This window comes from Triturus cristatus, chromosome 10, assembly GCF_964204655.1.
Source record: "Triturus cristatus chromosome 10, aTriCri1.1, whole genome shotgun sequence".
Lineage (NCBI taxonomy): Eukaryota > Metazoa > Chordata > Amphibia > Caudata > Salamandridae > Triturus > Triturus cristatus.
In genome coordinates, this window is record NC_140593.1 from 318,857,963 (window position 1) to 318,883,916 (window position 25,954).

General features: G+C 43.7%; 1 protein-coding gene across 1 annotated transcript in view; it reads left to right on the forward strand.

Annotated features, from left to right (window-relative positions):
- Positions 1-10,990: 10,990 nt before the first annotated feature.
- Positions 10,991-25,954, forward strand: part of PTER (phosphotriesterase related) — a 267,947-nt gene continuing 252,983 nt past the window's right edge. The window contains exon 1 of the mRNA XM_085631463.1: positions 10,991-11,158. The gene's annotated coding sequence lies outside the window, so the exon portion shown is untranslated. The remainder of the gene's footprint in view (positions 11,159-25,954) is intronic.

A 25,954-nucleotide genomic window follows, 5' to 3' on the forward strand; every position in this document is an offset into this window, starting at 1 on the left:
CCAGGCACAGCCATATTCAGGTCAAGGAGCTACCCCTCCCTATACTCTGATGCAGATTTCTCTATTCAACCCAGATCTGACTGAGCCTGCCCTTTCCCTCCAAAACAAGACAGCCAATACACATAACAGCAGAGCACACTGGAAGGCTTGGGCAAGAAAATTCCTACTTTCTAAAAGGGGTATTTTCAAACAAAGAATATGAAAATAACCTTCACTAAAAGATGTATTTTAATATTCTGAGCTCAGGCATACTAAATTCGACTTTCCTATCATGTTCCTTGGGTCAGTTAGGTTTATAGGAGCTGATAATCAGACTTCCCATTCTGGCCTATGGGAACAGATAGCCTTGCAATAGTGAAAAACGAAATGGGGTGTGATTCACTATCAGGACATGCTACACATACCAAGGCATGTCCTACCTTTCACATACAATGCCCCCTGCCATAGGGGGGACTTACGTGATGCCAAGGGAAGGTTTAGGGACTGGGATGCGGGTGCACTCCGCAGTCAACCATGGCAGTTCTGGACTGCACACAGACCCTGCAATGGCAGGTCTGAGACACACTTTACAAGCTGCTTCTGTGGGTGGCGCAATCAGCGCTGGAGGCCCACCAGCAGCATTTGGTCAACTAGCCCTGGGCATGCACGGTACACTATACTAGGGGCCACAAGGTAAATCAAATGAGCCAATTAGGGGAAAACCAATTCATACAGACATATCTAAAACAGGGAGCACTTGCGCTGTGGCACTGAATGGCAGTGGCACAGCGCCCAAAGCATCTAACACCAAAAAAAACAGAGGAGATAAAAGTGAAAAACAGAAGGGAGATCCACGCCAATGGTGCCAGGTGTAACAAATACTGTTTCCATAAATGTATCCTCTTCTAGTAGAGCACCAGTAGTTTCTGATCTATATAGCAGTTTATAAAAATTATAAACCTCTTGGACAATGTCACATAGGCTCATCACTAAAACGACCTGCTTATTCACAATGGTGGGGATTGTTCTGCTTGTAGTCATTTGTTTTAGTTGGGCAGCTAATAAACAACCAGCTTTTTTCCCTCTCTCATAAAGTCACTCTCGTAATCAGAAAAGCCCTTTACCCGGCCTGCGCCATATAGAAGTCATTCATGCCATATTTGACCTTGGTCAGTTCCCAAGAGTATTTGGATTAGGTGAGCAGGCATATATGAATGTGAGTTGTTTGATCTTGGCATCTGTATATCGTCTCTTACTTCCAACCATTGTTTTGGCCATGGCTGAATCTTTCATGATCTCCCCCTAATGCATACTTTCCCTGCTCCCCACAATATAGATGTGGATTGTACTGAAGCTTCATTTTCATCCAAAGAGCACTGAACATGATTGAGTAGTTTTATCAGTGGGGTCCTAATATTTAGACATATTCAAATACTAATGGATGGGGCTACCAGATGTAGGTCTAACTTGCTCTCCACCATATCATGATTGGAAATCTCCTTGGTACAATCATGGTGTCAACCACATGTTGTAAAACATTACATGTTGTTAAAAAATAATCAATCAGGTTTGTGTTCCATGAACACATGACATGAAGGTGTAGTCCCTTTCTCTGGGGTGCCTCAGACTCCATGGATCTACCAGGGTAAAGCCACAAATTAAGGGCCTGATTTAGATCTTGGCGGACGGGTTACTCAGTCACAACAGTGATGAATATCACGTCCTCTATGATAAAAAATCCCATGGGATATTCTTCACCATTGTGATGGAGTAACCTGTCTGCCAAGATCTAAATCAGGCCCTAAGTACCTTAAAAATCAACAGTCCTTATCATGTTTTAAGTCTGGCTTACTTGACTTGTGTATTATAGGATCAGGTGTGACACTCCAATCTCCCCCACTGGTGACCTTCTTCTTACCAAAAGACTCAAACAGTCTAGCTGGCTTAGAGATAAAGTGTAACTTGTCACCCACAGGGGCATATATTGATCTAACAATTAGAAAGGTGTCTCTTATTTGCAATTTGACAAATACATATCTACTGTCCCTGTCTGATCAAGTGGTGTAGCCGCTGTGAAAATTTTAATGTATGAGTTTTGCAGACCAGTTTTGCCTGTGTCTGAGTGATGTGTTATGTTAAAAAAATGTATATAGCGCGCATATACCTGTGGATGTCTTGGCACTTGCTGAACCTGAGCATGCTGAGAATGGATCCATTTGTTGTTGAACAGCCATGTTTTAAGCTCCTTCCTGAATGAGAGCAGGTGAGAATTGGCTCTGAGATGTGGAGGGAGAGTGTTCCATAACCTGGCTGTGCTGGTAACAAAACTCCTTCTCCCCAGTTCATTTTCTTGAATCTAGCAGTTGCGATAGTTCTGACTGTAGCCGAATGCAGATGTCAGTTAGGACCATGCCACTTAAAATGGTCCCATATGAATTCAGGTCCTTCCTGATGCAAGGCTTTGTGAGCCACACAAAGGGCCTTGAATTTAATTCACTTGTGAACTGGGAGCCAGCAGAGCTCTCAAGTTCCTGAGGTGATCAAATTACATTTTGGGAGATTCAGAGACAATCTGGCTGTTGCATTCTGGACCAATTGGAGCCTTCTGTGTAGATTCATTTACAGTCCATTGCAGTAGTCCAATTTTGAGAGGACTAATGCTGTAAACACGATTTTCCTGGTCTTGCATGGAATGAAAGAGAGGCTTTTCCTTATCATCCTAAGGGTATGAAAGGAGGAAAAAACTATCTTAGATGCTTGTTCTCCAAATTTTAGCTTATCATCAATAATGAAGCCCACGTTTTTGTCTTTTGTCACAGGTAAAGATGAGGTACCTAGACTATCAGGCCACCAAGCTGGGGACCATGTAGGGAGGAGGTCTCCGAACAGGATTACCTCGGTTTTATCAGAGTTAAGCAATGCTTACTCATCCATGAGCCGACGGCACCCATGCATTTATGGAGTCTTGATGGACCTTAAGAATCTTTATCAACTACTGTTACTACTAACTGGGTGTCATCAGCAGAGGAGGTGGGGTTCAAATTGAAGCTTTTGATTAGGGATGCTAGTTCTGAAACATAAATGTTAAACAGGGTTGGGCTCAAGGATGAGCCCTGTGTGACCGCACAAGGCAGTGTAAAAGGTAGAGAATCATATTTGCCCAATGTCAGAGTTTATGTCTTCTCTGAGAGGAAGATGAGAGGAGGGAAAGGGCCGTAACTTTGACTCTTAAGGCATTTCAAGCAGTGGACCAGAATCTTATGACCCATTGTATTGAATGCCGCAGATAAGTCCATCAAAATGAGCGCAGCTGAACCCCCATTGTCCAATGAGATTCTGATTTCTTCTGTAGGTTTGATTAGGGCAGTTTCTGTGCTATGATCTGCTCTACAACCAAACTGGCTGGGGTCTAACAGATGGTTGTCGAGGATGAATTTTGACAATTCTGGATTAATAATCCTTCCCACGATTTTCGCTGAAAGAGGAAGCCTAGAGATGGGACGGTAGTTGTTGGGGTCATTAATATCAAGATTTGACTTTTTTATTAGAGGGAGTGAGCTTGGGACTATAAACACACAGTGTGATGTGATCCTCACCTACACACACACCCTCATCACGCTACTTTGAATATGTTGTCACTCTACTGATAGTGTCAGGTATCTATACCTTTCACTTTTTGCCCTTTGGTCTTTTCGGTCCTACGCACGGTTTTTACTATTATCAGGTTCTCTGGTCTGAATTTTGTAATATATTATTTCGTGATCAACGTGCCTACTGATTATGCATTTTTGAATTTTATTTAGCCTTGAAAAAGTCGCGGCGTAATCCCCTTGCTGGTGACAAAACACATGTTGGCTTATTGCCTGTATGGCTTGTAACCTGTATTAGAATACTGAAATCCAAGGAGCCAATGAAGAAGAATAAAGGACAATAGAAAATACATTTCAATATTTCCTGTACTTTAATGACATTCGATTGCTACTGCTGTCATTCCGTTATATGAAATGTGTGCTGGGGTTAATGGGTTTTTTTGTATTGAAAATGTGGCAATTGTTGCATTAATTTGGGAAGGCTAGTGGTTCTCCCCACCTTTCAGCACCATCAAAACACTTAGTAGTTGAAATCTAGATAGGGAGTGAATTCACCCTTGGAGCGTCATCACCCCTAAATAGCATACCACTGTCCAATAAGAAGATGTGCATAATGCCCCAGGCTTTACTTAGCAACCTACCCTTTAAATGCAAACAACAATGCTTAAAATACTTGGGTATTTATAGTAACAGTAGGGCAGCAAATATGGTACAGGACAATAGCTCTACACTAATAGAGAAGACAAACAGAATTATTACAAAGTGGTAATCTCTCAACCTTTCACAATGGAGGATGGTACAAGTGGTGAAAATGATGGTGGTGCCCAGAATCAATTATGTCTTTGGAAAGCTACATTTACAAATCCCAACGATTACCTTGAAACAAATAGATAAAAGTATCTCAATGTTCAAAGGGGGTGTGGGAAAATCTAGATTGAAAAGTTCTAACTGATATGCCACTACTGAAAATGGAAGGACTGTGATTACTGCATATGGAATACTATGGGGCAGCCCATCAACTAACCCACTCAGTGTACATGATTGAAACCTATAAAGAGACACCAATGTGGGTTTAATTGGAATGACATTTTCTGAGGTCAAGGGAGAACTAGTCAATCTATTATACTAGATCAATAGAGGACACTTGAAAGCCTAATCCAATTGTGCAGTCATCCTGTGATGCCTGACACAGGGCTCATACAATGTTGGGAGTCTCAGAGTACCTTCACTCAAAAGCCCCCCTATTGCATAATGGATTGATTAGAATATGTGGGGAAAAAATCAGTTGGAGAGAGTGAAAGTGTTATAAGATAAACTGTGTGGCTAGCGAGAATAAAGATGAGCCGTTTAAGTCCTTTTTGGACTTTCAGCACAAATATATTCTTCCACAAACTCAAATTTGGAAATATAGCCACTGACAAAAGCCCTAAAAGATAAACTATGGAAGACACTATATATTGTGGTACCATCGCCCGCTCAGCAGTATATTTTTACCTGGAAAGGGTTTGGGGACACTATATCGGGAATATACTCTCCTCTCATTCACTATGTCTTTTCCTAGAGCACTTTATTCACATGACTTGAGGTTATGGTGAGAAACACATTTACAAATACACTTTGAGGATGAAGACTTGGGGATACTATTAGAAGACCATGACAGGAGACCGAACAAAGGATGGGTAAAGAATAGCTAATTTAAGATCTTGTTTTTCTGGCATTGGTCCCTGACGAGACTCCACGCAGCCATGCAGTCCCAACTCCCGAGTATGGTGATGCGGGGGAGACGGAGGTGATATAGTACATCTCTTATGGGAATGTGGACCCATGATGGAAACAGATATTGGAAACAGTTATTGGGCACACTACGAGGGGAATTAGACACAATAACAGATTTTACTGCTGGAATAGCGGTTTTATATCATACCACTGTGTTCTCAGAGATATCCTCTCATGTAAGCCGTTGTTTGTAAACAGCTGTCACAATAGCCAAAGTGGTAATTCTGAGATTTTGGAAAACTACTAAGGTGCCAATGAATAGACAATGGCTTGAAGACATGCTCAAAAAGGAGCAGTTTGAAAAATTGATCTTTAAAGTCAATGACACAATGAAACTGTTTGCAGAAGTATGGAGACAATTCTTGAAAACTTGGAAAAGCTGGTATACGGATCAGTTCCTCTTGCGGTTTGTACTCTCACTTTTAATTTCCATAAAGTAGGGACCAGGACCTAGGATGGGTCCAAGAGGGTAAAGTGGTCGAAAGGGAAGATAAGCCATCATGTGAGTGTAAAAGGGTAGAACATTATCCTTACTTTTTATAATGGATTTTTTCCAGCCTGTCCTTCACTTGGCAGTAACCAACCGACTTTATTTATGTTGTGGGGTAATATTGAGGCTACAATTTAAGACTGTATCTGGTCTATAGAAGACTTGGGGGCGTGTACAATGATGTATAATGATGAAACCAGCACATGAATTAAGATGTGGAAGTGTGGGTTTTATGCGGTCCTAGGATGCTGTATTTGGAATACATGTATATTGGTAATGTGTATGCTAATAAGGAATTGACAGAATATTGTGTCAAAAATATCAAAGACCGAAATATCAAGAAGGTATGAGCAAATAGGTATATACAGCAATGTACCTTTAATATATACATTTTGTCAAGGTACATATATGTGGAGTTACATATAGTAAAACGTTAGGTAACTTATAGAAACTTACCTTCATGAAATTTTTGTCCTCTATATTCTTGACAAGATATTTTGCTGCAAGATATTTTTGGTTCCGATAGTCTAAACATCAAGGAATTGATTTAAAAAAAATAGGAGTTGCAGTCGTACTACAATATTAATGTGTAGCTTTAAGAGGTGGGCAGAGCTCGCAAATTTCACTTTGCGGAATTCCATGGACTCCCATGAAATCTCTACAAGATTCTGCGGAATGCTGCAAGCGGGCGGAATCGGCGCACCATGCTGATTTTAGAGCACCGCGGACTTGTTCTGCACTGTAAAATCAGCGCGAACTGCAGCACCATAGGGCACTGCTTCTGTGCTGCAGCTGGAGTAGATTTTCTAGTCGAGCGTCAGCTTTCTCACTTCGAACGGTCACCAGAACCCGCATTGAAAAAATCTTGATAGAAAATTACAAATCTCCCTCGAGCTTGCCAATTTACCATTGACGAACTGCACAAGAGAATAAAATCCACCTTGCGGCTGTTGGCAGAGTTTTGCCTGAACTCTATGTTACAAGCATAATGCATACAGGGCACACACTGCAAACTGAGGTGGCGGACAGAATTTATCGCCGACCCCTAGTAGCCTAGTAGCCGACCCCTAGTAACTTTATGTGTTGCCGCCTTTCTTTGAGAGTCAACATGTATTGTGAAAGAGTCTTCAAGGAAGACAAAAGACTGGGACTCCTCTAAGGGGTACCCTTCACCTTGCAAAACTGAATCTCTAGTCCCACCCTCACCCCTACCACTTGCCAAAGACCGGTATATCAGGATGTCTAATTAGCACTTCTTGCAAACAAAGTATTAATTTAATTGTGAAAGGGAGCTCCCTCTGAGTCTGGCTCACAGCCTGCAGGATTGCATGCAATGTACTTCCACTGTCAGTGGAGGTTGCCCTTAAGCCTCCATATTGTTCCATGCCAAATCAGGGGTGTCCTAAATGAAATTCATGGTGTTTTATAATTAATACTTTGAGCCACTCAAAAGGATGAACATCAGTAGACATCCACTTCAGCATTTGCAGAGACTCCTTTAAATGTTTGCATCCAGCCATTACTTTACACATCCAACCCCTGAGCTGATCAGCACTACTTGCTGAAGAAATGGTCGAGTGGTAATCTAGCAGTGAACAGACTGATCGCCTCTAGCACCTGCCAAAGTATCTGATATAACACTATATTCACATGCAAATAATGTTGTTTCTTTCTATAGTCTTGCAGCCTCAAATTGCATTGTATTTCAAAAAATGTCCTCTTTATGCCTGAAATCCAGCATTAAGGACTGATTTTTACTTAAACCTTCTGATGGCCACCACTCTTTTATCCTTACAAATGGCTTTCTCCTTGGTTTCCATCCTCTGCATGTTTCTTCGTTCTGAGCACAACCTTTCTATAAATTATATGTGTTTGCCTTAATCTCTATTAATGCTTTCTGCAAATTGCCCATGACTAGCTTTAAAGATCACAAGCTCTCCTTTTTTTAAAGTGATTCCGCTGCAACCTAACACTACCTAGTCTCATATATTAACCCCAATAAACATCTGCATGAATTTAAATATCCCCCTTTGCCCACTAATGATCAAATATATCTTATTTAATCTACCTCAAAGAACCCTGAGTGAATGCATTGAACAGTTTGCTTGAGCGCACAAGCCTAATCCCAATAATCAACAATAACCAATACTTTATTATCCACTAACTTTGGGATCTGAAGCAGTATGCTGCCCAGCATAAACGGCTTTAACGCCTCATCAATGGTAGTGAGTGCTATATAATTGCAATTACACTTACAATTTTGTACATGTGGACAAATATTTCTAATTTGATTTGAAATGTGTTGTTTGTACTAGCTTTGGAGAGCTATCTCGTGGTATTACTCTGCATGTGATGCTTTTTATGTGTTTATGACATGATTCTGGTCAGGACATCTTAATAGTGTGTGTTTTTAATTACTTTGGTCACGATGTAATGTCTGTCTCTGGACAAGCTGAGGGAGATGTTGGCTAATCATCTGGGTTGATGCAAAATATGCCACTGGAGTTAGAGGGTGGAGGGTGCGGCACAGAGGAATCAAGTTCCATAGAGGATGAGGGGGCTGGCAAAGATTTCAGATCAGCGTCAGACTAATCAACAGAGTCACTCAGTGACTTGCATTGCCCTGTTCAGCCCCCTGTGGTGGTAGCTGAGAGATGAACAACGGCTGCAGGAGCTGCCAAATCACAACCACCATTTCTCCTGCACTCCAGAAAGGAGCCACTCCCTGGCCAGGAGATGATGAGCTTGGATTCCCTTTGCTCTATGTCCCCGTTTCACCAGGAAGGTCCAGATCCTGTAGGGCATCCACTGTGCACTGAGTGACCAGCACAGGAGACCTCTAGATGTTGTTGCTTCCTGGAAAACTAGGACGACATTCATTGAGCCCTTGTCCATCCATTCTACCAGCCCTGAATTCTTATGACCACTCCTCCCCACCCACTGGGGTATTTGGGCAAAAATATACAATGATGGGGAACCCCAAAGAGCAGTAGGACTAATTCAGACAGTGGCAAGGCAAGGGGAGGATATGTCCATGCCTTCAACCTAAAAGCGCTTACTTTTACCTCCTATTTCTTGCCAAGTTTCCCCTTTTGTGGCCTAATACCTGGAATTTGGAGAAGTATATCGTTTTTACAAACTCTTTCCCCATAAATGTATTTAAAAGAAATACATGATGCGTTTGCTTTCCATAGAATTTTAAGAATAAACCAATGATATCAGGTCATTGTGCATTATAGTAGAGCTAAAATGTTTGATGGTTTTTAACTGATGCCATTGCCATTTCTTATTGCGCTTTCAAAGTGGAGGGAGGTGTAGATGTGCATTGTGGATGGCATGTTGTTGTCATTATGACAACTACTTTATCTTTTTTGCTCCACAAAACAGATGTTGATGCACTCATGAAAATGTCAACAATGAAAAAACCTGTGCCCTTCAACAGGATTTGATTTCAAATTATAAGCAGACCACACATCAGGCTTTGCATTTTAGAGCAAATGAGGTACAAGTTGTTCATTAGAACACTACAGCCAAAGGGGAGTACCCATATCTTAATGGTGATTAACTACTAAAATGTTGGTGTTAAACAATTGTTAATGATGCGTGCGCTTGGATTTTTCCGAAACCGTAGGTTCCTTATGTTTTATTGTAATGTGGAGTTGTGCACATTAAAGCATTAATAACACCATGATAAACTTGAGGGCCCAGAGATGGGTGAGGGTGATTTTTAGTAACACTTATGATTTTTAGATGGTTTAATTTCTTGAAAAAATATCCTTACAGCCCTATTGGTTACCCTTGTGATGCATTCTGGTATTAGTAGTTTGTGTCAATACATACTTCCCACTAGTGCTGACACACCAGTAAATGACGTTTCAAGGCTGAAAGTTAATTCCTGGCATATGGAGACTATGTAATTAGTTGCTTCTCATGGGAACTTTAAAGGCACGTGCTGCTTTTGAATGGAAATGCAGCAGCATTTGTTGATATCTATAAAGCAATAAACAGCAGAGCAAAACGCAAAAACATATGCAAAGAAACATACCAAACCAATTTAAGTATAATTCGGCACAACAAAACAGATTTCAACATAACCACAGTACACACATCACATTGCACTAATGCAGTACATAAACACATCGGCCCAAAAGAAAAAGAAACACACCATCAAAAAACAAAATGCCACACAACAGATATGAACGACCAACCATTCGTGTCGTACATTTCCACAAGGCTGTCACTTGGTCGGTGTTGTTAACAAGCTGGCCTTTATTGTTGCTGGCAAAAAACATATTGGAAAAACAGTGAATTCCAGCACTTTTTCTTCTTAAACTTAAAATAAGCCGCTACATAGATAATTTTAATATTAAGGGGCTTATTTACAAGCCCATTGTGCCACCCGTATGTCACTTTTCTTATGTTAAAAATGACGCAAAAGTGGCGGAAGGGACTTGTAAATAAGCCCTAAGGGGCATATTTATAATAACTGACGCATCACTGCATATCAACAGGGATGCGCCAGTTATTTTGCGCCCCAGCTCCGCCACCATGGATGCGCCGCATTTATAATGCGGCGCACCATGGGGCAAAAACGGCACAGATGCGTCACGCATCTGTGCCGTAAAAGTGGCGCATTGCTGGAGTTGCGTCGCAAGCGCGATGCAGCTCCAGCAATGCTCTGGGGGGCCCTATCTGCACAATGCTGCGTCAATCCTTACGCCTGCTTCAAGCAGGCGCAGGGTTTTGACGCAGCATGGGCTCAAAAGTGACTGAGTGAAATCTTGTAGATTTCACTCAGCCACTTTTAGGAGGCGGTCCTGCGCCGGAACGCCCCCACCTGCCCTGGAACTCCTACATGTGGCGCAGGGCTGTACAACGTGACGCATCTCCCAGATGCGTCACGTTGTAAATACCCCGCACCATGGCGCAGGATTTGCGCCGCTGCTGCGTCACAAAAGTGACGCAACGGCGGCGTACATGAGGCGCAAGTCAAACATAAATCTGCCCCTAAGTGTTCGTGATCTGTCTGCGTCGTTCAGAATGACCATTTGAGCACGAGGCATGTGACTGTCGGAGTACTAAAGCCAGTGCTGAGTTAATGACATTGGCAGGACAAACCCGCACACCTCCCAGCAGCCCGGCGAGTTACACATTTGTAATCTCTGCCTGGCACGCCTTCTTGGTCGGGTCATTGCCTGCTGCTCTGGACAGACACCTGAAAAAAGCTCAGAGTTGTCACAGACAAAGAATCCTGCTTAGTTCCGGGAACGGGAAGCAGAGCTGCACGGCAAGCCAGGATTAGGAGCGAGCTTCGGCAGACACGGTGAGGAAGGAAAGCCCTGTCGTAATGCATGCACGGGGGTAGTGAGTGGAATTGTGGCTCTGTGACGGGGGAGGGGTAACCCTCGAAATACCATAGCACAGTCGTTGTAGTGTTTTGCTTTCCGGGAGAATGTAGTGTAACGTTGAAATGAAAAACAAATATATGTCAGCGCTTTCTTTTAAAATTAAAAACATCAAAGCTTTATGAAAATGAAAACAAATGCGCCTCTTAAATTTGGGGAACAGCCTGGTTGCCTATTTCGAACACAAATGCGCATGTGCAAGAGTTATTTTTAGTTAAAATTTTAACGGAATAGAAACCCTGAAACGGGAGGAACTGGGTCCGGTCTGTTTAGATTTTATTAGAAATCTGAAACTTTTCAAAGCCATGATCTTCATGCACATTTGTAAACGAGATAGCTATCGAAAGCTTCTAATTTTTTTCTTCCTTAGTTCTGTGAACTTTGCACGTTTGCAGAATGCCATCCCGAATCCACGTGGTTTGCTTTAGAGACGCCCTCAACAGTTGGGAATCTTGGGTCTCACACAGAAAGCAGTGGGAGCATGCGCAGCTGATGCAATCGCTCCACATCCTTTACTACATGTGCTCTGCCTCTCAGTGTTTTAGACCAGGCATTCGTTTGTTCATTGCCGACTGAGAATAGTCTCGTAGTGGTTTGTTTACAGCCACACTATTAAGAAGTCTGTGTGCTGGTCACATGTTCATAAACCAGTGGCGGCTGGTAACATTTCAAAGTGGTGGGGTGTAAAAGTTGGGCATAAGTATTCGCAAGTAAGACTACATAAGGGGAGTTTTGAAGAAGTCGCTCCTCCCCTCCGAGAAACTTTCAATTTAAAGAGTAGGCAAATGGTTCCTTTTAAAGCAAATTTATAAAGCAGTTGTGAACATGTAGCCCAGTGCTTTAAATGGAAAAAAGGGGCTAGGGGCGGGGCTACGGGAAGATATGATCATGCGTAATGACTTCTGTACCAGTTGCAGCACATATCAAAACACGTGAGCAATGCATTAATGTAAACAAAACAGATTAACTCATTACACAAAATGAAAGCCAAACAGGATGATATTTTAACATTTCCTTGTTTTGTAATATTTGCTGCTTCATAATGCCATCCTGTTATTTGTTGTTGTTTGGCACAATACTATAAAGTCTCAAGCGTGCACAGACACACACAGAAAGAAACAAGCACACATGTACACCAAAGCATTCTACACAGTCCCCTTAAAACATCTCCTGATCGTGTCCTGATTCTCTCCCTCTTTCTCTCACAGAAGAACAGGCACACACAAGCAGGCAAGAACAGAGCCATATGCAAACACTCACACTAAGTCTCAGGTGGGATTAAAGCCATTTTAAACTCCTTACCTCCCATAGTTTTTAATAGCAGCTGTTAGCCTGCTGCCTCCATACCCGTGTTTGCATAAATCCACACAGTAGTGTGAATGTGATTAACAGCACAGGGCCTAAATGGGGCCTCCACTGTCAAACACAGTGTGATGGTGAACACAGGGACATCATGCAAAAAAGCCCACACTGAATAGTTCAACTGCAGCTCAGCTCAAGAATACAGGGGGCCTTGGCTGTCAGATAGGTTCCTACGCGGACAGCCTAGTGCTCACCAGCACTTGAAGCCAATCCGCCTACCTTTCATGGGTACCGGTACTATCCTCACAGTAGAGAAGTGCAGTACTTATACTGATAAAAATAAGAATTGCCAGTAGTCAGTACCTGTGAGTGCTGGCCCATTTAAAGCACTGCCACTGCCTTTTCCCTATGACCAGGCTCTTCCTATCTCTTGCTGGTTCTGTGTTTTTACATCCACATGTCCGCAACACTTGCCTCTCATCTTTACCCAGCCTCTAACCTTCTCTCGCTAGTTCTGTCTCTCTTACTCCCACCTCTGCCTTACTCTCCCCACAAGACTCTTAAATTTTCTCATAGTTTTTTTCCCTACTTGCCTCCAGTTCTCCCCTCCATGCTGTACTCGCCCTCTAAATTTGCCATTTTGCCACTATTTTGTTCTGCTATATTTCATTATTTTTGTGTGTCTATATATATATATATATATATATCTACACACACAGGCACATATATATATATATATATATATATATATATATATATATATATATATATATATATATATATATATATATATATATATATATATATATATATATATTCACTGAAAAAACCATGGGTTTCACACACGTTATAGTTAGGAATTAGCATTTAAAAAACCTTGCAAATTCACTGAAAAAACCATAGGTTTCACACATGTTATAGTTAGCTGTACATTTCACTCGTAAAAAACCAATGAAATTCCCCCGTTATAGTTAGTGCAGGCAACTATAACTCACGCGACCGCAATCCGCTGCTGATGATGTCAGATAATACATCACTGATGACATATGTGTGTTTATAAAAAATAAATATTTGTAATATATGTATAGCTAAAGATACAGTATTAGCATCAACAGAGGATTGCGGTCGCGTGAGTTATAGTTGCCTGCACTAACTATAACGGGGGAATTTCATTGTTTTTTTTACGAGTGAAATGTACAGCTAACTATAACATGTGTGAAACCTATGGTTTTTTCAGTGAATTTGCAAGGTTTTTTAAATGCTAATTCCTAACTATAACGTGTGTGAAACCCATGGTTTTTTCAGTGAATTTGTACGGTTTTTTAAATGCAAATTTTTTTTTGAGATCTTTTGTAAACCTATGTATAAAATAATACATGTACTATATCCTGCATTATGGAAAGGGTTTTTTTTTTTTTGCATTTTTTTCCGTGCGCGTACGGTAAGCTGACGGTACGCGCTCCGTACGTCATAAGTACGGTGCGCGTACGTAATAGGATACGCGTACGGTAAGCTGACGCTACGCGCTCCGTACGTCATAAGTACAGCACGCTTACGTGATACGTGCGTGACGTACGCGTACACGCGGAAGCAACGTCGCGGTTACGCAGGGGCGTGTAATGGGCATGCGCGAGTGCATCTTACGTACGCGCTCCGTAAGCGCTCCGTAAGCGTCACGTTTGCGCATGCGTACTTGTTTACGAGCGCGTACCGTAAGCTTACGGAGCGCGCACGGTAGGTCATGTGATCCACAAAGAACACTTTTCATTGGTTGAAATTACTTTCAGTTCCAGAAACTTCCCACACCACACCCATTCCCCTCATTACTGCTTGAAAGAACACTTTTCATTGGTTGAAACTACTTTCAGTTCCAGAAACTTCCCACACCACACCCATTCCCCTCATTACTGCTTGTGATTCTCTAGGAGCAGGAGCTGAATTGTCTTTGGGATACAATGGCAGAACAGCAGACCTCTTCTGAGAGTGAGGCTAGCAGCACCACCATCATCCAGAGAAGGAGGAAACAGAAGAATTCTTTTATATGGGAGTATTTTACTTTTCCAGAGGGGGAGAAAAAGGTCAATGCTCCACTGGTCACTTGCACACTTTGTGACCGTGTTTTATCAAGAGGAAATCCTAGGAAAAAGTATTCCTTTGGAAATCACTCTATGATGAGACACCTTAGGGATAAACATCCCAGGACCTTTGCTCGACATACTGGAGAAAACTCTTCAGTAAGTCACCAGAGCCCAGCCTCAGAAGCTCAGCCGAGTACATCATCGGCAGCTCAGCTGAGCCCTTCCTCTGAGGTGGGAGCATCACCTTCTTCTGCTCCTCTGGACATTAACCCTCGATTTGGGAGGGTTGTAATGAGGTGTATAAAGTGTTGTGGTCTTATTGTTTTTGGGGAGACCAGTGTTCCCCTTCTTAACAATAAGATAGACCAGCATGTTTGTAGACCCTCATAATATTCCCATTCTTTCTTTCCTCCATCCCTCTATGAACCCAACGGCTCTTTTAAGAGCCAACCTTACCTCACAATTTTTTTTTTTTTTTAAGCTTTCCTTTTTGAAAAAAGTTTTTTTACCGTGCGCGCACGGTACGCGTAATTACGCAAATTTCGCAGAATTTCTCCGTTTACGCCGTGCGCGTACGCTGCGCGCATTCGGCGAATTTTTTAAAAAAAGTTTAAATTAATTTTTTGCCCTTGGGGGTCCTTCTAAGACCCCCTGACAAAGGCTAGGGGGTCAGGAACTGTCCAGCCTGCCCCCTTTTCACGTTATCCACCTTTGTTTTACACCCCCTCAGACTGCGAGAGACAAAATGGCGTCCGACACTTCCTGATTTCGACCGATTCGAATGTTTACTAAGATCTAACAACCAATCAGAATCGCGCTCGCGCACGGCACCGTGCGCGTACGGTAAGCTTACGGTAAGCGCACGGAGCGCGCCCACAGATATATATATTGATTTAAATGCTATTTTCTCAGGAAATACTGAACAGATTTACACAAGACCTGCAAAAGGCACATCCCTGACCTGAGGACTACCTCTCTGCCAAATTTCACATAATTCTGTTCAGCCGTTCGGGCTGTAGCTGTGTCTAAAGGTCCAATGGAAAAATGCATGGGGAAAACGCGTTTTGGGACCCCCCTTTTTTCTCAGCCCCCGCTTGACGAATCACCCCGAAACTTTCAGGGTAGGAGCGGAGCGTAGCGCCCCATTAGTTTTGAAAAATTTGCGAGGATTCGTCAACCGACGCCAAAGTTATTCCAAATAGAATGTTACGGATTTCCTATGGAAACACGGTCCTAACTATAACTATCTACTGGCGACCGCCAGTAGATAATATATATATATATATATATATATATCTCCAAACGACCACTTTCTCACAAGCAATCCAAGGACACAGTGGGGTGCAGTAAGGAAACCCTTTATTCACTGATTGAGAACAGCATGATGCATTTCGGCAGTAATCGCCTTCTTCAGATGCGGCTCGCAACCGGACACCACCTTTTCCCTCCTTTAAATATTCTGAGGCACTCCCATTGAAGGAAGACCAGCTGACCCCGCTGTGATTGGAGCAGCTGCAGTCTGATGCACGACTACAACATCCAGCATGCACTTCACAGGTAAGTACAGCAGCAGGATCAATTAATGCTCATGTGAGCGCCGAGTTTGTGCCATGTAAAGGAGGGGCCGTGTTGCAGCAGGTGGCCCCATAATTGCTGTGTTAGAAGGCTCCCTACAGTCCCCAACGTCCCAGCCTCTGAATTAGGAACACACAAGGCCGGAGGACGAGATCGAAATTATCCCGCCTCACCATGAAGTCATAGCCTGCCATTTGCAGCAGCCGCTTGCCTGGTCCATTCCCGAGGCGGTCCTGGAGTCTCTCTATACCTAGAGCTTGAAAAGTCACGATGCCAGCATAAATCCAGGACACTTCAAAGGACGGGTCCTTGTAACGCGCTTCTGGCAAGCGCGAAAATATCTCCAAACGACCACTTTCTCACAAGCAATCCAAGGACACAGTGGGGTGCAGTAAGGAAACCCTTTATTCACTGATTGAGAACAGCATGATGCATTTCGGCAGTAATTGCCTTCTTCAGATGCGGCTCGCAACCGGACACCACCTTTTCCCTCCTTTAAATATTCTGAGGCACTCCCATTGAAGGAAGACCAGCTGACCCCGCTGTGATTGGAGCAGCTGCAGTCTGATGCACGACTACAACATCCAGCATGCACTTCACAGGTAAGTACCGCAGCAGGATCAATTAATGCTCATGTGAGCGCCGAGTTTGTGCCATGTAAAGGAGGGGCCGTGTTGCAGCAGGTGGCCCCATAATTGCTGTGTTAGAAGGCTCCCTACAGTCCCCAACGTCCCAGCCTCTGAATTAGGAACACACAAGGCCGGAGGACGAGATCGAAATTATCCCGCCTCACCATGAAGTCATAGCCTGCCATTTGCAGCAGCCGCTTGCCTGGTCCATTCCCGAGGCGGTCCTGGAGTCTCTCTATACCTAGAGCTTGAAAAGTCACGATGCCAGCATAGATCCAGGACACTTCAAAGGACGATATATATATTCACTGAAAAAACCACAGGTTTCAGGGACGTTATAGTTATTTGGACATTTCACTCGTATAAAACCAGAGAAATTCAGCCGTTATAGTTAGTTGAGGTAACTATAATTCACGCCCACGCAGTGAACTGCTGATGACGTCACTTATTACATCACTCATGACATTGTCAGTGACATGACATCACTGATGACATCTCAAATGGCATCACTGATGACATCATCCAGTGACTGAGCATTTCTAAAATGTTTAAATATGATACATATATATATGCCAAGGTGTATTGAAGAATGAGTGGGTGCATGAGAATGTGTATGGATGATTTAGTAGGTTTGTGACAAACTGTATAAATGAGTGATTAAACGTGTCTTACTGAATGCATGGGTTAGTGACTAAACTGTGTGAATCTCTGTATCAGTCTGTCAGTTGGTGTGTAAGCGGCTGCATGGGTTAATGAGTAGCTACATGGGTGTCTATATGGGTTATTGATTGATTGTCTGAGTATCGATATGGGTGCCTGAGTGCCTGTGTGGGTGGGTGGGGGGATGTGACTTTGTGCATAGATGTGTGAGTGGGAGATTCACTGGGTGTATGGGTTCAAGAGTGTCTCTGTGAAGGCCTGTATGGGTGTGTGTGTATAGATGTGTTGGTGAGTGTTTAGATGTCTCAGTGATACATGTGTGAGTAACTACATATGTGAAAGGCAGTACATGTAAGTGTTGGATTATATAAATGACTATATGTGAGAGTGAGTGATTGTGAGAGTGGCTATATGGATGAGTGTGTGCTTGTGTCAGTGATTGTATAAGAGAGTAAGTATGTGTTAAAATCTGTATGAATAAGTGAGGTGCAGTGTGAATAATTGTGTATGTGAGTAAATGGGAGTGTGATTGATTCTTTGCATGACTGACTATGTATGTGTGTAACTATGCATGAGTGGCAGTATGTGAGTGTCTGTAAAGGTGTATGAGTGCATATGATAGTGCGCTATTGATGAGTGACTGTATGGGTGAATGAGTAGATGTGTGTGTAGACCTAAGAATCAGTGAGTGGGTATGTAGTAACTGGTATTGGTGTGTGTTTGGTTTAAAAAATGGTAGTCTTTATTTTAGAGTTGGTGTATCAAAGTTTATATTAGGGTGTGAGGAGGTGTATCAGATTATCACAAGGATGATGTTATCAGTGATGTCATTTGAGATGTCATCAGTGATGTCGTCAGTGATGTCACTGACCATGTCATGAGTGATGTAATATGTGACGTCATCAGCAGTGCATTGCAGGAGCGCGATTTATAGTCACCTCAACTAACTATAATGGCCGAATTTCTCTGTTTTTATATGAGTGAAATGTCCAACTAACTATAACGTCCCTGAAACCTGTGTTTTTTCAGTGAATTTCTAAGGTTTTTAAAAGCTAATTCCTAACTATAACGTTCTTGAAACCTATGGTTTTTTCAGCGCATTTCAAAGGTTTTTTAAATGATGATTTCTAACTATGTCTACATAGGTAGGACATATGCAGAAAGAGGAAGAAAGGCGCAGAAAGAAGCAAGAGAAATGCAGAAAGAGGCAACAAAAGTCCAGAAAGACAAAGAATGGTGCAGAAAGAAGCAAGAGATATGCAGAAAGAACCAAAAGAGGTGCAGAAAGAGGCCTTGTTGCAAAGTCATCCTGTGCCCCCAACTTTTTGCTGGCTGGTACTGGTGGTAACTGACTCTGACTAACCAGGCCCGGAGCCAGTGCTATGTCAAAAGACATTTACAATACAGTGAAAACACCTACATACACAAGGGTACACTATGGGTTGGGGTACCCCTGTGATTGCATGACCTCTCCTGTAAGGTCCTAGTACATAATAGGGCAGGGGGATTAAAACTACCTCTAAGTCAGAGGTGCAGAAAGAAGCAAGAACAGTGCAGAAAAAACCAACAGCGATGCAGAAAGAGGCAAGAGGGGTAAAGAAAGAGGCAAGAAAGAAGTAAAAGAGATGCAGAAAGAGGCAAGAGAACAGCAGAAAAAGGCAAGTGAGGCCCCCGAAGAGGCAGGAGAGGTGCACAAAGAGGCAAAATTGGGAACAGAAAGGCAAGAGGGGAGCAGAAAGAAGCAAGAGAAGTTCAGAAAGAAGCGACTGGGGTACTTAAAGTGGCAAGAGGGGTGCAGAAAGAGGCAAGAGAAGTGCAGAAAGAAGCAACTGGGGTGCTTAAAGTGGCAAGAGGGGTGCAGAAAGAAGCAAGCGCAGTGCAAAAAAAGCAGGAGATGTGCAGAAAGAAGCAAGAGAGGTGGAAAAATAGGAAATAAATAGGGTTAGAGACAGAGGCATGAGGGATGCAGAAAGTTGCAAAAGAGGTGCAGAAAGAAGCAAGAGCGGTGCAAAAAGAACTAACAGAGGTGCAAAAAGAGGCAAGAGGGGTGCAGAAAGAGGTAGGAGAGATGCACAAATTGGCAAGAGTGGTACAGAAAGAGGCTGCAGGGGTGCAGAAAGAAGGAAAAGAAGTGCAGGAGGGAGCAACAGAGCTGCGGAAAGAAGCAAGAGAAGTGCAGAATGAAGCAAGAAAAGTGCAGAAAGAGGCAAGTGAGGTGCAGAAAGGGGCAAGAGAGGTGCAGAAAATGGCAAAAGAACAGCAGAAAGAGGGAAGAAGGATGCAACAAAGGGAAAAGGGGTGCAGAAAGAAGCAAGAGAGGTGCAGAAAGAAGCAAGAGAAGTACAGAAAGAAGCAAGAGCAGTGCAGAAAGAGGCAACAAAAGTCCAGAAAGACAAAGAATGATGCAGAAAGAAGCAAGAGATATGCAGAAAGAACCAAAAGAGGTGCAGAAAGAGGCCTTGTTGCAAAGTCATCCTGTGCCCCCAACTTTTTGCTGGCTGGTACTGGTGGTAACTGACTCTGACTAACCAGGCCCGGAGCCAGTGCTATGCCAAAAGACATTTACAATACAGTGAAAACACCTACATACACTAGGGTACACTATAGGTTGGGGTACCCCTGTGATTGGCATAACCTCCCCTGTAAGGCCCTAGTACATAATAGGGTAGGGGGGTTAAAACTACCTCTAAGTCAGTGGTGCAGAAAGAAGCAAGAACAGTGCAGAAAAAAACAACAGAGGTGCAGAAAGAGGCAAGATGGGTAAAGCAAGAGGCAAGAAAGAAGTAAAAGAGATGCAGAAAGAGGCAAGAGAACAGCAGAAAAAGGCAAGTGAGGCCCTCAAAGAGGCAGGAGAGGTGCACAAAGAGGCAAAATAGGGAACAGAAAGGCAAGAGGGGAGCAGAAAGAAGCAAGAGAAGTTCAGAAAGAAGCAACTGGGGTGCTTAAAGTGGCAAGAGGGGTGCAGAAAGAGGCAAGAGAAGTGCAGAAAGAAGCAACTGGGGTGCTTAAAGTGGCAAGAGGGGTACAGAAAGAAGCAAGAGCAGTGCAAAAAAAATCAGGAGATGTGCAGAAAGAAGCAAGAGAGGTGGAAAAATAGGAAATAAATAGGGTTAGAGAAAGAGGCATGAGGGATGCAGAAAGTTGCAAAAGAGGTGCAGAAAGAAGCAAGAGCGGTGCAGAAAGAACTAACAGAGGTGCAAAAAGAGGCAAGAGGGGTGCAGAAAGAGGTAGGAGAGATGCACAAATTGGCAAGAGTGGTACAGAAAGAGGCTGCAGGGGTGCAGAAAGAAGGAAAAAAAGTGCAGAAGGGAGCAACAGAGGTGCGGAAAGAAGCAAGAGAAGTGCAGAATGAAGCACGAGAAGTGCAGAAAGAGGCAAGTGAGGTGCAGAAAGGGGCAAGAGAGGTGCAGAAAATGGCAAAAGAACAGCAGAAAGAGGGAAGAACGATGCAACAAAGGGAAAAAGGGTGCAGAAAGAAGCAAGAGAGGTGCAAAAGAAGCAAGAGAAGTGCAGAAAGAAGCAAGAGAGGTGCAGAAAGAGGAAAGATGAGTGTGGAATGAGACACCAGGGGTGCAGAAAGAGACAGCAGTTGTGCAGAATGAAGCAAGAGAGGTGCAGAAAGAGGGAATAGATTTGCAGAAAGAGGCAAGTGAGGTGCAGAAGGAGGCATTAGAACTGCAGAAAGAGGCAACAAAATTTTAGAAACAGGCAAAAGGGGTGCAGAAAGGGAACAGGTTTGCAGACAGAGGCAAGAGAGGTACAGAAAGAAGGAAGAGGGGTACAGAAAGAGGCAAAAGGGATGCAGACATTTGCAAACGAGGTGCATAAAGAAGCAAGAGAGGTACAGAAAGAAGCAAGAGAAGTGCAGAAAGAAGCAAAAGAGGTGTAGAAAAAGGCAAGTGATGTGCAGAAAGAGGCAAGAGAGGTGCAAAAAATGGCAAGAGAGGTGCAGGAAGAGGGAAGACGAGTGCAGAAAGAGACAACAGGGGGGCAGAAAGAGACCACTGGTGCAGAAAAAAGCAAGAGAGGTGCAGAAATAGGCAATAGAAGTACAGAAAGAGGCAAGAGAGTTGCAGAAACAGGCAAATGGGGTGCTGAATGAGGGAACAGGTGTGCAGACAGAGGCAAGAGAGGTGCAGAAAGAGGGAAGAGGGGTACAGAAAGAGGCAAGAGGGATGCAGAAATTTGCAAAAGAGGTGCATAAAGAAGCAAGAGCAGTGCAGAAAGAACCAACAGAGGTGCAAAAAGAGGCAAGAGAGGTGCAGAAATAAGGCGAGGTGCACAAAGAAGCAAGACAAGTAGAGAAAGCAGCAGGAGGAGTGCAGAAAGAAGGAAGAGAAGTTTAGAAAGAAGCAACAGAGGTGCTGAAAGAGGCGTAAAGGGTGCAGAACGAGCTAGAGAATTACAGAAAGAAGCAACAGAGGTACAGAAAGAGGCAAGCAAGGTTCAGAAACAGGTAGGAAAGGTGCAGAAAGAGAGAATAAGGGTGCACAAAGAGGCAATAGAGGTGCAGAAAGAGGGACGAGGGGTGCAGAAAGAGGCAAGAGGGGTGCAGAAAGAAGCAAGTGAGTTGCAGAAAGAGGCAACAGAGGTGCAGAAAGACGCAAGAGAGATGCAGAAACAAGCAAGAGAAGTGCAGAAAGAGGCAAAAGAATTGCTGAAAGAAGCAACAGAGGTGTTGAAAGAAGCAAGAGAAGTGCAGAAAGAGGCAAGAGAGGTGCAGACAATGTCAGGTGAGGTGCAGAAAATGTAAAGAGAACAGCAGAAAGAGGCTAGAGCATGCAGAAAAGGGAAGAATGGTGCAGAACGAAGCAAGAGAGGTACAGAAAGAAGCGAGAGAAGTGCAGAAAGAGGAAAGACAAGTGCAGAATGAGACAACAGGGGTGCTGAAAGAGACAACAGGGGTGCAAAAGTAGCAAGAGAGGTACAGAAAAAGGCAAAGAAGTGTATAAAGAGGCAAGTGAGGTGCAGAATGAAGCAAGAGAAGTGCAGAAAGAGGCAAGTGAGGTGCAGAAAGGGGCAAGAGAGGTGCAGAAAATGGCAAAAGAACAGCAGAAAGAGGGAAGAACGATGCAACAAAGGGAAAAAGGGTGCAGAAAGAAGCAAGAGAGGTGCAAAAGAAGCAAGAGAAGTGCAGAAAGAAGCAAGAGAGGTGCAGAAAGAGGAAAGATGAGTGTGGAATGAGACACCAGGGGTGCAGAAAGAGACAGCAGTTGTGCAGAATGAAGCAAGAGAGGTGCAGAAAGAGGGAATAGATTTGCAGAAAGAGGCAAGTGAGGTGCAGAAGGAGGCATTAGAACTGCAGAAAGAGGCAACAAAATTTTAGAAACAGGCAAAAGGGGTGCAGAAAGGGAACAGGTTTGCAGACAGAGGCAAGAGAGGTACAGAAAGAAGGAAGAGGGGTACAGAAAGAGGCAAAAGGGATGCAGACATTTGCAAACGAGGTGCATAAAGAAGCCAGAGCAGTGAAGAAAGAACCAATAGAGGTGCAAAAAGAGGCAAGAGGGGTACAGAAAAAAATGGGAGAGGTGCACAAAGAGGCACAACAAGTACATAAAGAGGCAGGAGGGGTGCAGAAAGAAGGAAGAGAAGTGCAGAAAGAAGTGCTAGAGGTACAGAAAGTGGCAAGAGAGATGCAGAAACAGGCAGGAAAGATGCAGAAAGAGGGAACAGGGGTGCAGAAAGACGCAAGAGAAGTACAGAAAGAGAAAAGAGGGGTACATAAAGGGGTGCAGAAAGAAGCAAGTGAGGTGCAGAAAGAGGCAAGAGAAGTGCAGAAAATGGCAAGAGAACAGCAGAAAGAGGCAAGAAGGATGCAAAAAAGGGAGCAAGGGTGCAGAAAGAAGCAAGAGAGGTACAGAAAGAAGCAAGAGAAGTGCAGAAAGAAGCAAAAGAGGTGTAGAAAAAGGCAAGTGATGTGCAGAAAGAGGCAAGAGAGGTGCAAAAAATGGCAAGAGAGGTGCAGGAAGAGGGAAGACGAGTGCAGAAAGAGACAACAGGGGGGCAGAAAGAGACCACTGGTGCAGAAAAAAGCAAGAGAGGTGCAGAAATAGGCAATAGAAGTACAGAAAGAGGCAAGAGAGTTGCAGAAACAGGCAAATGGGGTGCTGAATGAGGGAACAGGTGTGCAGACAGAGGCAAGAGAGGTGCAGAAAGAGGGAAGAGGGGTACAGAAAGAGGCAAGAGGGATGCAGAAATTTGCAAAAGAGGTGCATAAAGAAGCAAGAGCAGTGCAGAAAGAACCAACAGAGGTGCAAAAAGAGGCAAGAGAGGTGCAGAAATAAGGCGAGGTGCACAAAGAAGCAAGACAAGTAGAGAAAGCAGCAGGAGGAGTGCAGAAAGAAGGAAGAGAAGTTTAGAAAGAAGCAACAGAGGTGCTGAAAGAGGCGTAAAGGGTGCAGAACGAGCTAGAGAATTACAGAAAGAAGCAACAGAGGTACAGAAAGAGGCAAGCAAGGTTCAGAAACAGGTAGGAAAGGTGCAGAAAGAGAGAATAAGGGTGCACAAAGAGGCAATAGAGGTGCAGAAAGAGGGACGAGGGGTGCAGAAAGAGGCAAGAGGGGTGCAGAAAGAAGCAAGTGAGTTGCAGAAAGAGGCAACAGAGGTGCAGAAAGACGCAAGAGAGATGCAGAAACAAGCAAGAGAAGTGCAGAAAGAGGCAAAAGAATTGCTGAAAGAAGCAACAGAGGTGTTGAAAGAAGCAAGAGAAGTGCAGAAAGAGGCAAGAGAGGTGCAGACAATGTCAGGTGAGGTGCAGAAAATGTAAAGAGAACAGCAGAAAGAGGCTAGAGCATGCAGAAAAGGGAAGAATGGTGCAGAACGAAGCAAGAGAGGTACAGAAAGAAGCGAGAGAAGTGCAGAAAGAGGAAAGACAAGTGCAGAATGAGACAACAGGGGTGCTGAAAGAGACAACAGGGGTGCAAAAGTAGCAAGAGAGGTACAGAAAAAAGCAAAGAAGTGTATAAAGAGGCAAGTGAGGTGCAGAATGAAGCAAGAGAAGTGCAGAATGAAGCAAGAGAAGTGCAGAAAGAGGCAAGTGAGGTGCAGAAAGGGGCAAGAGAGGTGCAGAAAATGGCAAAAGAACAGCAGAAAGAGGGAAGAACGATGCAACAAAGGGAAAAAGGGTGCAGAAAGAAGCAAGAGAGGTGCAAAAGAAGCAAGAGAAGTGCAGAAAGAAGCAAGAGAGGTGCAGAAAGAGGAAAGATGAGTGTGGAATGAGACACCAGGGGTGCAGAAAGAGACAGCAGTTGTGCAGAATGAAGCAAGAGAGGTGCAGAAAGAGGGAATAGATTTGCAGAAAGAGGCAAGTGAGGTGCAGAAGGAGGCATTAGAACTGCAGAAAGAGGCAACAAAATTTTAGAAACAGGCAAAAGGGGTGCAGAAAGGGAACAGGTTTGCAGACAGAGGCAAGAGAGGTACAGAAAGAAGGAAGAGGGGTACAGAAAGAGGCAAAAGGGATGCAGACATTTGCAAACGAGGTGCATAAAGAAGCCAGAGCAGTGAAGAAAGAACCAATAGAGGTGCAAAAAGAGGCAAGAGGGGTACAGAAAAAAATGGGAGAGGTGCACAAAGAGGCACAACAAGTACATAAAGAGGCAGGAGGGGTGCAGAAAGAAGGAAGAGAAGTGCAGAAAGAAGTGCTAGAGGTACAGAAAGTGGCAAGAGAGATGCAGAAACAGGCAGGAAAGATGCAGAAAGAGGGAACAGGGGTGCAGAAAGACGCAAGAGAAGTACAGAAAGAGAAAAGAGGGGTACATAAAGGGGTGCAGAAAGAAGCAAGTGAGGTGCAGAAAGAGGCAAGAGAAGTGCAGAAAATGGCAAGAGAACAGCAGAAAGAGGCAAGAAGGATGCAAAAAAGGGAGCAAGGGTGCAGAAAGAAGCAAGAGAGGTACAGAAAGAAGCAAGAGAAGTGCAGAAAGAAGCAAAAGAGGTGTAGAAAAAGGCAAGTGATGTGCAGAAAGAGGCAAGAGAGGTGCAAAAAATGGCAAGAGAGGTGCAGGAAGAGGGAAGACGAGTGCAGAAAGAGACAACAGGGGGGCAGAAAGAGACCACTGGTGCAGAAAAAAGCAAGAGAGGTGCAGAAATAGGCAATAGAAGTACAGAAAGAGGCAAGAGAGTTGCAGAAACAGGCAAATGGGGTGCTGAATGAGGGAACAGGTGTGCAGACAGAGGCAAGAGAGGTGCAGAAAGAGGGAAGAGGGGTACAGAAAGAGGCAAGAGGGATGCAGAAATTTGCAAAAGAGGTGCATAAAGAAGCAAGAGCAGTGCAGAAAGAACCAACAGAGGTGCAAAAAGAGGCAAGAGAGGTGCAGAAATAAGGCGAGGTGCACAAAGAAGCAAGACAAGTAGAGAAAGCAGCAGGAGGAGTGCAGAAAGAAGGAAGAGAAGTTTAGAAAGAAGCAACAGAGGTGCTGAAAGAGGCGTAAAGGGTGCAGAACGAGCTAGAGAATTACAGAAAGAAGCAACAGAG